The 14614-nt window shown below is 33.7% G+C and overlaps 1 pseudogene across 1 annotated transcript in view; it reads left to right on the forward strand.

Annotated features, from left to right (window-relative positions):
• Positions 1-155: 155 nt before the first annotated feature.
• Positions 156-14614, forward strand: part of LOC143222813 (uncharacterized) — a 109121-nt pseudogene continuing 94662 nt past the window's right edge. Inside the window, exon 1 of the transcript XR_013012510.1 lies at positions 156-309. The product of XR_013012510.1 is annotated as an uncharacterized LOC143222813 (transcript). The remainder of the gene's footprint in view (positions 310-14614) is intronic.

A 14614-nucleotide genomic window follows, 5' to 3' on the forward strand; every position in this document is an offset into this window, starting at 1 on the left:
TGTGCAGAGGTATTAAAGGTAAGGAAAATACCTAGTGTGAAGTAAACTTTTTTGATTTAAAACGTTAGTTTTTCGAATGTTGCAATGCTGAATACCAAGGCATTTGCTTCAGATGAGTTAGCTTTCCAGGCCGATCACTTTCTATCGCCAGAGTCACAAACATAAGTGAAAGGCGCGTTGCCATTGGATGATCGTTTTGAATGACGAATTGTTAGTGGTTTACCTTTTTCGAGGCGAAGAGGCCAGAATATAGTGTGAAGGCAACACGTACACGTCTGGTGGTGCTCCCTGTAGGATGTTCTTAAATACGTAAGTGTTACTTTAAGCAAGCAGAATTTAACAAACTATAATTAATTTATTTGAGAGTGTTTTTTTTTTGTCTCAAGTTTTACATTTTTACATATGTTGTATAATTCTAACTGTTCAGGGTAAAGCACTGTAAGTAAAAGGAAGTGATGTAAGTAAGCTCCAAGCGCAAGTACTGATACTGTATACGTGTACACCGATAACACGGTAGCGTGCAAGGCGTACGCGTCAGCAATGCCGGAATTTGCCGTGGGAAGTGAATGAACGGATCGCCCGCTGATTTGAGTGTTCTAAGACTGGGCTGACTCTTGTTTGGAGGAACTCGCGCAAATGCTGTTTATTCTGTTGTGTAATCGGAGCATTTAATGGTAGATTTACACTCTAACGATCTTCTAAGTTCGATACAAAAGTAAGAAACTACATGATTTTAATATACCTTGAAAAAGCTAAGGATACTGTGATAAGAAATGAACCAGTTTCTAAAGAAATATTCTTACGCCGAGATGTTCGAAAGTAATAAGATTTTTTATTTTAATATATATATGTGTGTGTGTTTGAGGGGGATGTTTATTTATGATATTAGGTTAACATTTTCTTATTAACTTATATTTTTATCGAAACGTAGTTCTACTGTAAAATAATTTAACGATGATGTTAATTATTGAATCCAGTTCTCCTCAAACTTTCTGTTTGTATACATTTTGTCAACTTTTCAAACTAACAAGAATATGTAATTTAAGTTTCACGAACTTCGGAACATATAGTAAAAAATTAAGAGAGAGCGTGTGTGGATGTTATCAACTACCAAAAATGGCAAAGTTATCAAAAGCGTACGTGAATTGAGTTAGTTTTTAAAAAGAAACTTTTAAATAATGTTTCTATTGAAAGGTCCAATTTAAATTTCTGATTTTGGTAATCAAGTATAGGAATTATTTTTGCATTCTGGGTGAAGCATGTTTACTCACATTACCATATTCTGGGCAAAATATTATTTATACACTTTACTGTATTTCTGGTATTATTCATTCACATTAGGGTTACCTGCTGGGACAGCGGTAACTCTACGGACTTACAACGTTAAATTAGGGGTTCGATTTCCCTAGATGGACACAGGAGATAGCTCGATGTAGCTTTGCTGTAAGAAAAACACAAACATTACTAGATTCTGGGTAAAATATTATTAACTCATATCGCTAAATCCGGAATAATGTTTTATTTTATTCATTAGCTAAATCCAGAATAATGTTTTATTTTATTCATCAGCTAAATCCGGAATAATGTTTTATTTTATCCATCAGCTAAATCCGGAATAATGTTTTATTTTATTCATCAGCTAAATCCGGAATAATGTGTTATTTTATTCATCAGCCAAATCCGGAATACTGTGTTATTTTATTATTCAGCTAAATCCGGAATAATGTGTTATTTTATTCATCAGCCAAATCCGGAATACTGTGTTATTTTATTATTCAGCTAAATCCGGAATACTGTGTTATTTTATTCATCAGCTAAATTCGGAATACTGTGTTATTTTATTCATCAGCTAAATCCGGAATACTGTGTTATTTTATTATTCAGCTAAATCCGGAATACTGTGTTATTTTATTAATCACAAATGTACTTCTAAAGAAGTTAGATTATTGTAAATTTAGTTGAAAATCTTACATTCTTAAAATTTCCAACCAAAATAAAACTTTTGATGTAACTATTCACACCATTTCCAATGTTTTTTTGGGTTTTTTTTATGAAGTTCGCGATTTTCGAAGAACCATGAGAGAGCAGAGATAAAGTTTCAAACACGGGATAGCTTTGGTAACGAGGGCCGACGGGTATCCTGTAATTCTCATACCAAAAAAGTTACATGTTTCATAATTTGGTCTCAGAACTAAATAAAAATAATTGCAGTAAGAAAATGAAAAACAAAAACAAAAAACGATGAGAAGATGGTTAGGAAACAGAAGAGCGGTGAATAAAGGTCAAATATATGTGACAACTGGGAACGAATTCTGGGATTCACAGCTCGGGGTCATGGTAACTACCTAACCGCACCCTCCCAAACAGGTTGATAAGTTGAACGTTACTGTATAATTACCTTAACAAAATAAAAACAAGCGTTAGTGTGAAAATATAAAACAAGTAGCTAATAGTCTTAATGAGGCAATTTAGCAACCATTATTTTAAATCCAAGGTAGTAGAAACATAAAGACGAAAGTGCATAATATGTAATTAAAGATAACAGGGTTTTTTTTTTTACTTGGAACCATTCTAATTCTTCAGTTGTACACTGAGAGATAGATGTCAACACGTGCTCTCAGTACGACATTTAAATGTAGATGGTAAAGGTTCAGATTCTTTTGTTCGTATCACAGCTTTATTCTTTAACTGGAACGTTTTAAACTAAAAACTTGGTGTATTCATCTCAGAACGCCATTGTATGAAATTTGATCAAGACTTGTTATCAACAAATAACGACACTCTAGTCATCTAAACTAATACTTAATTTCCACATAGTGGACATGTTTACGAATTGTCTAAGATTAAATTCATTAATATTAACCTCTAACTATAACAAACTACCTGCTTAGAGCGAAAAACTCAAAATCAACCGATAAATTACATTTAATTTTATATACTTTCCTTACGTGTTTACTTCATGCACGTCGCCAGGCGTGAGGGGGATTCGGCTAAACCCCCTGTTTTTGTGATGTAAAAATATCATGTTTATATAGTTATAGCGCAGCTGTTTATGGCATTTAACACTTCCCACATAGTCCACATTCTTTCGATAAAGTATTAACATTTTTTTGGCTTAGAATAATCACGTGCACTGAGTTGTTTAATTTAGTAATACAATTTAACATTCAATAACTACTATACATGTTGTACAATACAATACACTATAATAAAACTTACATATTTTGCTAATTTAAGCGTAATTCCTCATTCAGTATGAAAAAAGAATGATGATTGGTTGACTTTTCATTGCATGTTTGTGAGTTATATGTGAACAGCCATACAATTGTTATATTTCATGCAAAATTGCTTCTAGACTTAATATCACATCACGTATTTTTGAGAGGTGCATGCCCAAGAACCTCCTAGCATGCTTTGCGTTTTGATTGTTCTGGCTTTTGATCCCACACATTAGAATCGCCTTTCAAACATTCTATGTACGAGTCAGTACTTATAAAGAATAGAATGCATTGTTTTATCAGTTGATTACCCTCACTGTTAACGACATTTTAGCCCTTAAACCCAATAATGTCTAACGATGTTCAGTTAGTTTAGGATATTTATATTAGTCCTGAGAACATATATTTAGTTAACAATGCAAAACCAATAGGAAAGTAAACATTACACCATTAAAAATAAAGTAGGTAAATTTCTACTAACTGTAAATTATTTTCAAACCCGTTTTATCACTGTTCTGCAATCAGCTACCCAATGGAGAACAACTGTCTCTAACAATTAGTTTTTCAAACTTTTTAAGTATTTTGTATAACAAACGTCACGGGTTGCAGCAAAGTTACTGAAAATAATCATTATTTGTTATGCATCAGAACGACAAAAAACGAACGATAAATCAAAGCTAAAATAACGTGATAATTATTGTTTCAATCTTGTGTCGCCTAACATCAATTGAATCATATCACGACAAGCTAGTTGCCGCTCTTTATATCTTATGTCAAGCAACAGTATTAACAGCACCAGAACCATGTCAGGATAGGTTAGTAGTCACTATTTCTATCTTGTGACAAGCAACAACATAAACAGCAACAGAACCACACAATAATAAGTTTGTAGTCAATATTTGTACCATATTTCAATCAACAATGTTAACACCAACAGAACTATATTATAACAAGATGCTAGTCACAATGTCTATCTTAGGTCAAGCAACAATATTAACAACAGAGCTATACCGTGATAATTTGCTAATCATTCTTTCTGTGTTAGTCAGGCAACAATATTAGCAGTAACAGAAATATACCATAATATCTTGATTATCTGTATTTCTTTCTTAAATCAAGCAATAATATTAACAACAGAACCATGCCATGATACACTGGAAATCACTATTTCCATCTTAGGTTAAGGAACAATACTAACAGCAACAGAACCATGTCGTGATAAATTTGCGGTCATTATTTATTTGTTAGATAAAGTAACAACATTAACAACAGAACCATACTATGATAACTTTAGAATTACTACTTCCACCTTGTGCAAGCAACAAAGTTAACAATAATTAATGTTGATAAGTTAAGATTACGATTACCATCCAAAACTATACTAAGATAAATTTAAAACTACTGCTAACAACAAACAACCTTAACAATTAAGATAAGTTGAGAACTGTAGCTTCATCCTTGTGTAAAGTAACAAATAACATGAACAATACTAAGATAAGCTGATGACCAGCTTTTTACTTTGTAACTGTATTTGTTTCTCACTTTATACAGAATAATAATACTACATGTAGTTAATTATGTTATTAGCGAGAACATTACTATGGTAATGATTTTGTTCATAAAGACACGTGTGTTATTTTATGAAAGATGGTCGAAGTATCTAGTCACTTCAGAATCCATACATACAGTGTTTCAATACATCTAAGTTCTATAATCTTGAAGTGTGGAAGTACAAATTATCAGCTTCTTCAGTGACTGGCTAATTTATACGGATCTCCACCAAACTCCAAACTGGACAGTTAAGAAACTTTTATGGATAAAGCACAGCATAATTTCTCCAATATGTTGGGTGGTGTTTTGTTTGATAGAAACCAGTTTGTTGTTCGTACTTTCTGCAGTTGATTCAGATATGTAGACAGAAAACTGTGGTAGTAAATACAATATTCAAGATAATCCCAAACAAACATAGTAAGGTTAAGATCCACTGATTGTGTTGGCCAGTTAAAGTTAGAATAATATGGATTGTTACGTTATCGTCGTATGTCGTAAGCCATAACTTATTGGTTCAATGCGTTGTCGAACCTTAGACTACACATTGGATCAACGTGTTATGTATGAAATTGTATTGTGGTAGCGAACAGGGCCATAACGCATTGACTCAACGCATTGTCGATATTCGGGTGCACGTTGAACCAATGCGTTATGGCTGTGTAGATCAGTAACCAACAGAGTCAACCAAATGACCCTCATCTGAGTCAGACAGAACCAGTTAAAAGACAATTTCGTTTTCTTAGAGCTTAACTGTTAAACAGGTTGTATAGTTAGAGTTTAATAACTTTGTGAATTTTGTACTAGTTTTTCCTCTCGTTATAATGGATTAATGTGTTTAAACAGTTATAGTGTAGCTGCCAATGGTATTTAACGTTTTCTACATTGCAACATAATCTACAATCTTCTAATGAAGTATTAGCATTTTTTGGCTTGAAATAGTCGCATGATTCGAGGTACTCGTAGCGTTAGCTTGATTTATTTACTGATTATGTTTCACACAACATGTGTTGGTTTTTGGTCTCAAAATTTAGAATTTTCCTTTCAAATATTCTGTGTAAGGGCCTGTCAATGCTTTAAAATGTCCACCGAATTCACTTCGAAGTCAAGTGAGTTGTTTCAGGGAATCCTCATCCTTAGGTTCAATATTCTCAGTATGTGCAGAAATAATAAACGAAGCTCTGTGACCTTTTGAATTCTATACGTATTGGGAAAGAAATGTAGGAAACTAAATCTAAACCTAAAAGAACGGTTTTTTATAATTAAATGTAAGGGAATTTATTGAGGAAAAAGAAAGAATCAAAAATAAAATGTTAGTATGAACATACACAGCTAGTATTGTGTTTTCATGGTAGAACGCCCGACTTCATTTCTATTAGAACTGTCAGGCGTCCAATCATGCAAACTGATAATGTTGGCATTCATCTCAGGTGACCAGTCATTTAAACTGATACTTTTGACGTTCGTGTGCACACAACTTAATTGACACTCCACTGTTTTCAATCCTATGACTGTGTGTAGGAATATAAAATTGACTGCTAATGTGGACATTAAACACACACATATGTATTTAAACCATATGAACATACAACATACGTATAGAAATAAGCAGTGTTAAACTCACCGAAATTATCTAGTTTATAAGCACAGAGTCATTGTGAGAATTGTCCCCTGCTAACCCCCTATTGCTCAAGTTCCTGTGCAATCTCAACAAATTATCATAAAACGTTTCTGAATATTGTGTATGATCTCTCGGACATAATACAAAATGCACATTGATCTGACAGGCATAAAATGACTGAATCAATGAGCTGATGTGGTTCTCTGGCTCATTCCTTCGTCAGAGCTGTTTATAATTCATCAAAGCAGCTTGGGGGTGAGCCATTTGTTGCCAAACGTCTTCTCATGGCATCAAATACGTGTTCATCTGATTCAAATTTAATGAGATTACTGACAAATCCCTTCGGTCGACACCCCCTTCTTCCAGGAAGTTCCTTGCCAGTTGAGTATGGTTAGAGTGTGAGTTATCGTTTATTAAAAGAAAGTTCAGACCATCTGTATCCTATATCATATGACATCCATAATGTCGTGTAGAAGCACAGACTCACAAGCTTTCTCAGCACAGTCTTTCCCTTCCACACCAAAAACATATATGCATTCTGACTGTGGCCTCCCAGTATCCAGTGCATCTGTAGATAGATACTTCGTACCTTTAACAGAATTGTATATTTCATCTTCTTACTACGGTCCACCTGACGCTCTCCTTCGACCCCAGTCAGGGAATCCTCGTTGTACCACATATATAGGTCAGTATGGCCACCAATAATGACCCATATACAGACCAGTGTACCACCAACTCAGCATGCATATTCTTTTATGTGAAACTGGATCTAGTCCCATTTATTCTTCAAAGATGTGCACTTTTCGATCGTGTTTGGCTGTAATGTGAAGCGTGTTGACACGGTGTTGTTGCGATGAGTTAAAGGAACTGATACATTTATCGTCTAGAACAAAAACCACCCTTATCAAACTTATATCTCTCTATCTGAAGTAAATACCAACTTTATCAAACCTGTTTCTCATGACCTGGAAGAAAGGCTCTCGTTATCTAGCTTGTTTCTGATTACTTGGAATAAAGGTTAACCTTACTAAACCTATTTCTGACTGTCTAAAATAAAGGTTAGCTTTATCAAGCTTGTTTCTGACTTGTTAAGCAGTTTATGTTGTTGATGCTGTGAAAATCTGAGGTCCACCTTTTGCCTCGTGGCCATATTGTTGTCTTGCGGGTTCTTCAAAATAATTTACTCTGTCCTGGCGGCCAAGTGAATTTGTGGTCTGAAATCTACTCCACATCCTGTTCATAATACTCTTGTATAAACGACTTTATGTATTTTTAGAATTTTGTGAAGAGCTACTGGAAAGACTAGCTGCGCATATAGTCACCCACATTATCCACCGCCATCTCCTGGGCTACTCGTTTCTGACCGAATAATGAGACTTGACTTCATTCTTATAAAGTAACTATGGCCCTAAATTGTGAAACTTTGTTCTGGTCTCACTGTTAGAGATGTAACCATTCTGCATTAAGTTACATTTGACCAGATTCTAGCCGACCTTTGGGGAAATGTCCAACTGTCTTTGTTGAAGGTTTGACATGTATTAATCTGTGTCTCTTTACAAACTCTAAGCTGAGAGTGAGTTATAAGAATAAAAGTTAATTTCTTTACATGCATAGTGAGTGGTAGGACTCTGCTGACTGGCTGCGCCCCTTCTGATTAGTAGCTCAAAATTAGGAACAGCTGCAAATAGCATTAGTAGTTTTACCATAAACACAAAACAAAAATACATTACATAAACTGCAGTTGTTCAAACTGTTGAAAATGAATTTTAACTATACAACAAAGCGGTTTTATCAAATCACATGTTGGTCACGTGATACTTGTTTAGCTGAAAAATGAAATCATCGCTGTCACTGACAGTGTTATTAACGTTTCATTTCCAGATTTATATCACAGAATACTCCAATTGTTCTTTTGCACGGCTAAACACGAATCTTTACGACCAACATGAACTTCGAACCGATATCTTTTTATGTTGACTCAGATCGTTTATTATTAGACTTGTACCTTTTTGCTCAAACATGATAATCTGATGGTGGTATCAATAGTAAATACTGGAACATTGAAACTAACATCGGATTATCACCTGTAGCATTTACCTTTCGGCAACAAAGGATGTGTTGGTTACAATAAATTCATTTTGTTTTAAATAAAAGATGGACAAACGAGCAATAATAAAAAAACTATTACAGATCATTCAGAGAGAAACTGAAGGCTAAAGAAGTGTAACGTATAAATAATGAGAAATATAGCATTCTTACCACCATCTTCTGTTTATCCACATATGTCGTCATCATTCTGTTTATCCATATGTCGTCATGAGTTACATACAGTTACGTGTTTGGTTTACCTTGTTTAATTCTTGACATTCCACTTCATGTACGGAATTTATAGCTACGTTAAACAAAAGTAAGGAACTTGATAAGAACGAACGTGAAATATACCTTCTGAAGTACAAAACTGGAGAGGAACATACTTCAGATCTATGTTAAAGAGAAGTAATAAACTTTATAAGTACGAACCATAGATCTGTATTCTTAAGACGACTAGTATGGGTATTAGCACTTTAATTAAAATAAAGTACAGAGCAACGTTTCGACCTTCTTAGGTCATATTGAGGTTAACAAAGAGTCTTGAGAATACATTTTTACATCAAGTGGGTTTCTCGTCATCACGAACCTTAGATCTACTTTAAGAAGTACAAAACTCCACAGGAACATACTTCAGACCTACGTTAAGAAGAAGTGATAAACTTTATAAGAACGAACCTTAGATCTACGTTAAAACAAGTATAAAACGTAAAGAAATGACCTTGAGGAGAAGAATGTGTCTTTTTCCTTGCCGTTCTGTTTTTTCTTGTATGTGTCGTATGTGGTACGTGAAAGTTTTCAATACTTATTGTTAACACTACGACTAGTTAAGTAAAAATACTCATTTACACCCAAAATGTTTATTCAACAAAACAGCCAATGTATATACATATATTTACACTAAAATTTAGAGCATACAATAATTATTTGTCTTTATCTTAACTCTGAAAGAAATTTACGTTTAGTAGAAAATTAATTTCAAAGTGTATTTAAAGAAAACGAAAATAATTATCTTCAAAGTAACCTGCAGGGTATCAACCAAGTTCGTGATTTTAATATTTTTCTCATTCACTATAATTATTAATTATACACAAAAACGTATGTTTGTATTTTAGTCAGCGAAAATCAAATTGAAAAAAACTGCAGTACTGACATCATAATCTGAATATCTATCTGTAAAGAGATTGCTGTTAAAACCATCTGTTTGGGTGTAGCAGCTGCTTGCGTCTATTTCCTGTACGAGATGGTAAGTTTACGGTTTTAGTGCTGAATTGTTCAGTCCCTTTCCTCGTAAGGTTAAGAAGGGTGTATCAAGCATTGCCTTAGCTTTAGGCTATTTACAAACCAAGTCTTTTTCCTGTAGTTTAATTTTAGGGTCAAACATGAATGGGTTCTACATTTTGGACAAGCAGGCCTCACCTGTGTTACACCAGATGGTAGTAAGTTCATACCTTTCTTTCTAGGTGCTCTCTTTTTTCGGTGTTTAATAAAATACCGTTATGATTTTACAGATGGCTTAAAACCGTGTTGGAATATAATAAAATTACATGTACATGAAGTAACGTAAAGCTAACTTTTAAACTGTGAAAATAATAAGACTTTCGGAAGTATGAACTGACCTCCGGGAACTATAAATATTTATAGAAGCAACATATTTATCCTACACCAGTGAAAATTTACATTAGTTATAGTATTAATATCGTTGAAAATATATAAAGGCTAGAAATTTTACAATGGGGAGTAAATTCTTTATGTCACACCAATACCTAAATACGAAACGGGTCTAAGTTAAGACTACGTTAATAGTCTTAACGAAGAAGACGATATGACTAGAAACGACGAGAAGAATGGTTATCGAGGAAGTCTTAAGGACAACCAAAGAAAACAGTGAGAGAATAAAACAGTCACGATACGGTAGGAGAGAAGACTAAAACTGACAAGCCACACCCAACAAGAGTGTTCGTATTGTGGGTTAGACCGGTACTTCTGTTAAAAAGAACGTGATTGTAACATGAAATATCGAACTGGTCATTTACGCCGTGAACCTTATTAGATGTCTATCCACCCTGAACTATAAAACTGACTGCAGATGGCTGTGGGCAGAAATCCCCTATTTTGAAATTTAAATTAGCATGAATGAACTTGTATATCTGAATAAATAATTCACCATTGTTATTAAATAAGGTATTAGTGTATACTATTGAACGAAATACATATATTTTTTATTTTTAAAAACTTAATCGTGGGTTGTTGACTTTACTGGAATAAACCAGTTTCGTTACAGAGATGACTTATACTACGATTAAGGCTTTAAGAAAAATCACTGTATATTATATGTTACAATATCTACAAAACGCTGAATGAAAGTCCGTGGAAAACAGTGATCAGTAGATGGTTTGGAAGTTGTTCCAGTCAGTAGATCATTTGGAAGCTGTTCCAGTCGTTTTTGGTTTTAAAATTTTAAACCTAACCTATGTTGTTTTCAAATTTTAAAACTTGGCTTAAAGACGACTATATTAATTTGCTTTATGTAATCTCGCTGCATTTTGGTTTTTTCTGTTTAAGAACGGAAATTTAAGACCATATACTTTTGTTTATAAACGTACTCGAGAGACTACAGTATCTCAATGATGTTCAATTAATAATGTTTATTCGTTGTCAAGTCCTTTGGACTATCTGTGCTGCGCTCTTCACGGGCGTCAAAACCTGCTTTTTAGCGTTCTAAGCCTTCGAACTTAACGCTGAGCCAGAAATTTTAAGTCATTTTGAACTGATTAACATCTAGAATGTCACTGCCTTGATTTGCGTCATCGGTTCTCTGAAGTTGTTCAAACCGTCGACATTGTTGCACCAAAATACACGCTCAGGGTCACAAGAGACTTTCGTAATTTTATTTAACACAGTACGAGAACTCTGAGCAGTACAATGTTTTGAAACATCTTTACTCTATGCTTAGTATAAACTAGAATTAATCGTAAGTTTGTGTCCAATTCTTGTTCTGTTGTGTTGACAAAAACAGGAGACGTATTACCTCTGATATTGTAATCTGTGGATTTGAATAAAAACGAAACTAGAATTATTCAAACAAACTTGTCTAACAGTTCCCTTTTGCTTAAACTTCGCACTTTAATGGAAATATATATGTTTATAAACCTCTTTAAATAGCAGTCTAAGAAATTTATTAACGTTTTATAGTTTACACTAGTCTTCAAGGTCAGTCAACAAAAGATGAATTTGTGGTAGAAACGTTGCCGTTTTGCTACTTGAAGCCATAGAATATTGAGTATTATGTAAGTTATATTTGCTTTTGTTTCATTTCGATATTATTTACAACGATACCCAGAATAGAGTAATTCATAAAATTTTATAGGGACAAAAAGGAGCTTATTAGCCCATCAAGGATGTCCCTTCCAGCTCCCAACTATAACCACCCCTTACTACTTGTGTATTCATCCAGTCTTTTTATTAACTCAGATAAATTTTCTTCCAATCCACCACTGAAGGCATATTATTCTAAAAGCCGACCACCCTGTTTGAAAAGTAATATTATTTAAACTGCAGACGACTCCTACGCTGCCAAAATTTAAATTTATGACTCCTTGTCTTATTTCTATCATTGCTAAACACAAAAACGTTTGATGGATCTGTATTACCAATGCCCTTAGTAACATTAAACACCTCTAACTCTACTCCTCTCAAAAGAAAACAAGTTAAGAGATTTTAATCTTTCCTAACAGGACAATCCCACCATCCCAGGTATCATCCTAGTGGCTCTTCTCCAATAATCCAATGTTCTTCTTGAGGAAGGGAGCCCAAAACTGTGCACATTTTTAAATAAGGTTTTACAAGTGATCTACACAGTTAAATAATAATATCCCTTGGCCTGTATTCAGTATTTCTCTATATTCTACCCAAAATCTTATTTGCCCTATTACTAGCTACAATGCATGTTTTAGATGACTTAAGTCACTTTTCCATTAAAAGACCAAACTATCTTTCTTCAAGCACATTGTTCAATGTATGCCAATTTAAAATGTGACATTAATTTCAGTTGTGAAAACCTACCTTCATCACCTTACATTCTGGATAGTTAAACATCATCTACCACATATTGGCCCAATGCATCAACGTATGTAAAACTCTCTGTATGTTTGCAGGATCTTTGATATAGTTAACCACTCCAAAAATGTTAATGCCATCTGCAATCATTGAAATTTTGTTGGTCATTCCAGAGTCAATATCATTAATATAACTCACGAACAGCAGAGTATCCAGTGCAGAGCCCTGAGAAAACCACCTGTAACTGTGGTACAATCAGAACTAACTCGATTCATTACTACTCTCCAGTCAATTTAAAATCCAATTTACTAACAGTTCCCCATACTCTCAAGTTTGATTTTTTGTTACAAGTTTTTGTGAGGCACCTTATAAAATGCTTTCTAAAAATCAAGGTAAACCAAATCAACAGTATTTCCTTCATCAACCCTTGTGAGAATGTTAGAGGATTTGTTAAACAAGTTTTCCCTGAGTGAAACCATGCTGGCACTATATCAGACTGCTTTAAGTGATTATGCAATATATCTTTAATTACACTTTTTAAAATCTTTTCAACTATTGATGTAAGACTATGATTGCCTAGGCAATGTTTATCATTTCCTTTAAATATTAAACTAACATCAGACAACTTCTAATCTTCTAATACTCTCCCACTACTCAATGACCAATAAAATATTAGCTAGCAATTCACAAATAACATTTTTAAGATCCTATAAAACTTTAGAATAAAAGTCGTCTTGTTGAGAGAATTTATTAATATTTAGGTTCCCCACTTTTTCTTAGAATTTCAGAACTTACAATGATATATTTCATATCAGTATTTTTCTCATACATTAAGTGTTCTGGTTGAGGCATAATATTTGTATCTTCCTTTGTAAAACTGAAGAGTACATATAATTTAATAAGCTTATCATGCCATAATATTACGAGATCAGATCCTCACTATTATTTTTAAGAAACCCAATCTCCATCCAAACATTTTGCTAACCCATAATATACCTAAACGCTTCTCTACTGTTTGATTTAACTTCTTCAAACCCTCTTTCATATACAGTTTTGTCCCTTTAACTTCATTTTCAACCAGATCACTTAATTTCTTATAGTCCTCCAAAACTTTATTATTTCTAGTAAGTTTAGATTTCTTGAATTTGCATAATGTAACTGATCTCTTAAATTTTTACTAACCCATACTGGCTTATTCCTCTCCATTGTATCTTTTTATTTTTTAATGTAAGTTTTTATTAAGCTTTAATGTCAGTTTTTCTCTACATGCTCTCACACGTGCTCAGGATCCCCTTCCAACACTTTAATCCAATCTGAAGAAGCCAGATAACGTCTTATTCCAACAGAATTGGCTTTCCTGAAATTTGGAATCAGGGTACTATTCTTCTACAGTTCTACATGTATTAAACTCCCAAACCTAATCGTGCAATAGTCACTTGCACTTAAATGCTCACCAACCACAACTCTGGCTATTACATTTACATCAGATAACAATATGAAATGTAACATAGCTTCCTCTCTTGTAGATTTCATCACCCGTTAGTGTATAAAATTATCCTGAACATTTTCCAAAAATCTATCCCCTCTCACTCTCAGATTCGAAGTTTTCCCAATCAGTACTCATGAAATCAAAATCTCCCATAGTAACATTTTTCCCAACTACCAGTCTAATCTCATTGTGCTGGTGTCTATAACAATACCCAATTACAAGGCTTCTCCATTTATATCCACTACCACTTGTCTTATTTAAGTGCAATTCATCCATTCCAAAATAGATTAACTTTCCCACTAAAATTATCTCATAAATCCAGTCAATCCATTTGTTCATCCCTACATATTGATCTAAGCCTATCATTTAGTCCTAGTATCCTACTTAGTACCTTGTTCCCACAATTTATTCTTGTCAATATTCCTGACAAAATCAAGTTATTACCCCTTTCTTTAAATGCCTCTATCAATTATTTATATTTATCAATAAGCTATTCCGATCCATCTTTTCTTACACCATTAGCCTCAACATGTACGACAAGAACTACATTGCTTCTAGAATCCTTAACCATTTCTCTGTTTCTACTGTTTT

This window comes from Tachypleus tridentatus, chromosome 8 (genome assembly GCF_004210375.1).
Source record: "Tachypleus tridentatus isolate NWPU-2018 chromosome 8, ASM421037v1, whole genome shotgun sequence".
Lineage (NCBI taxonomy): Eukaryota > Metazoa > Arthropoda > Merostomata > Xiphosura > Limulidae > Tachypleus > Tachypleus tridentatus.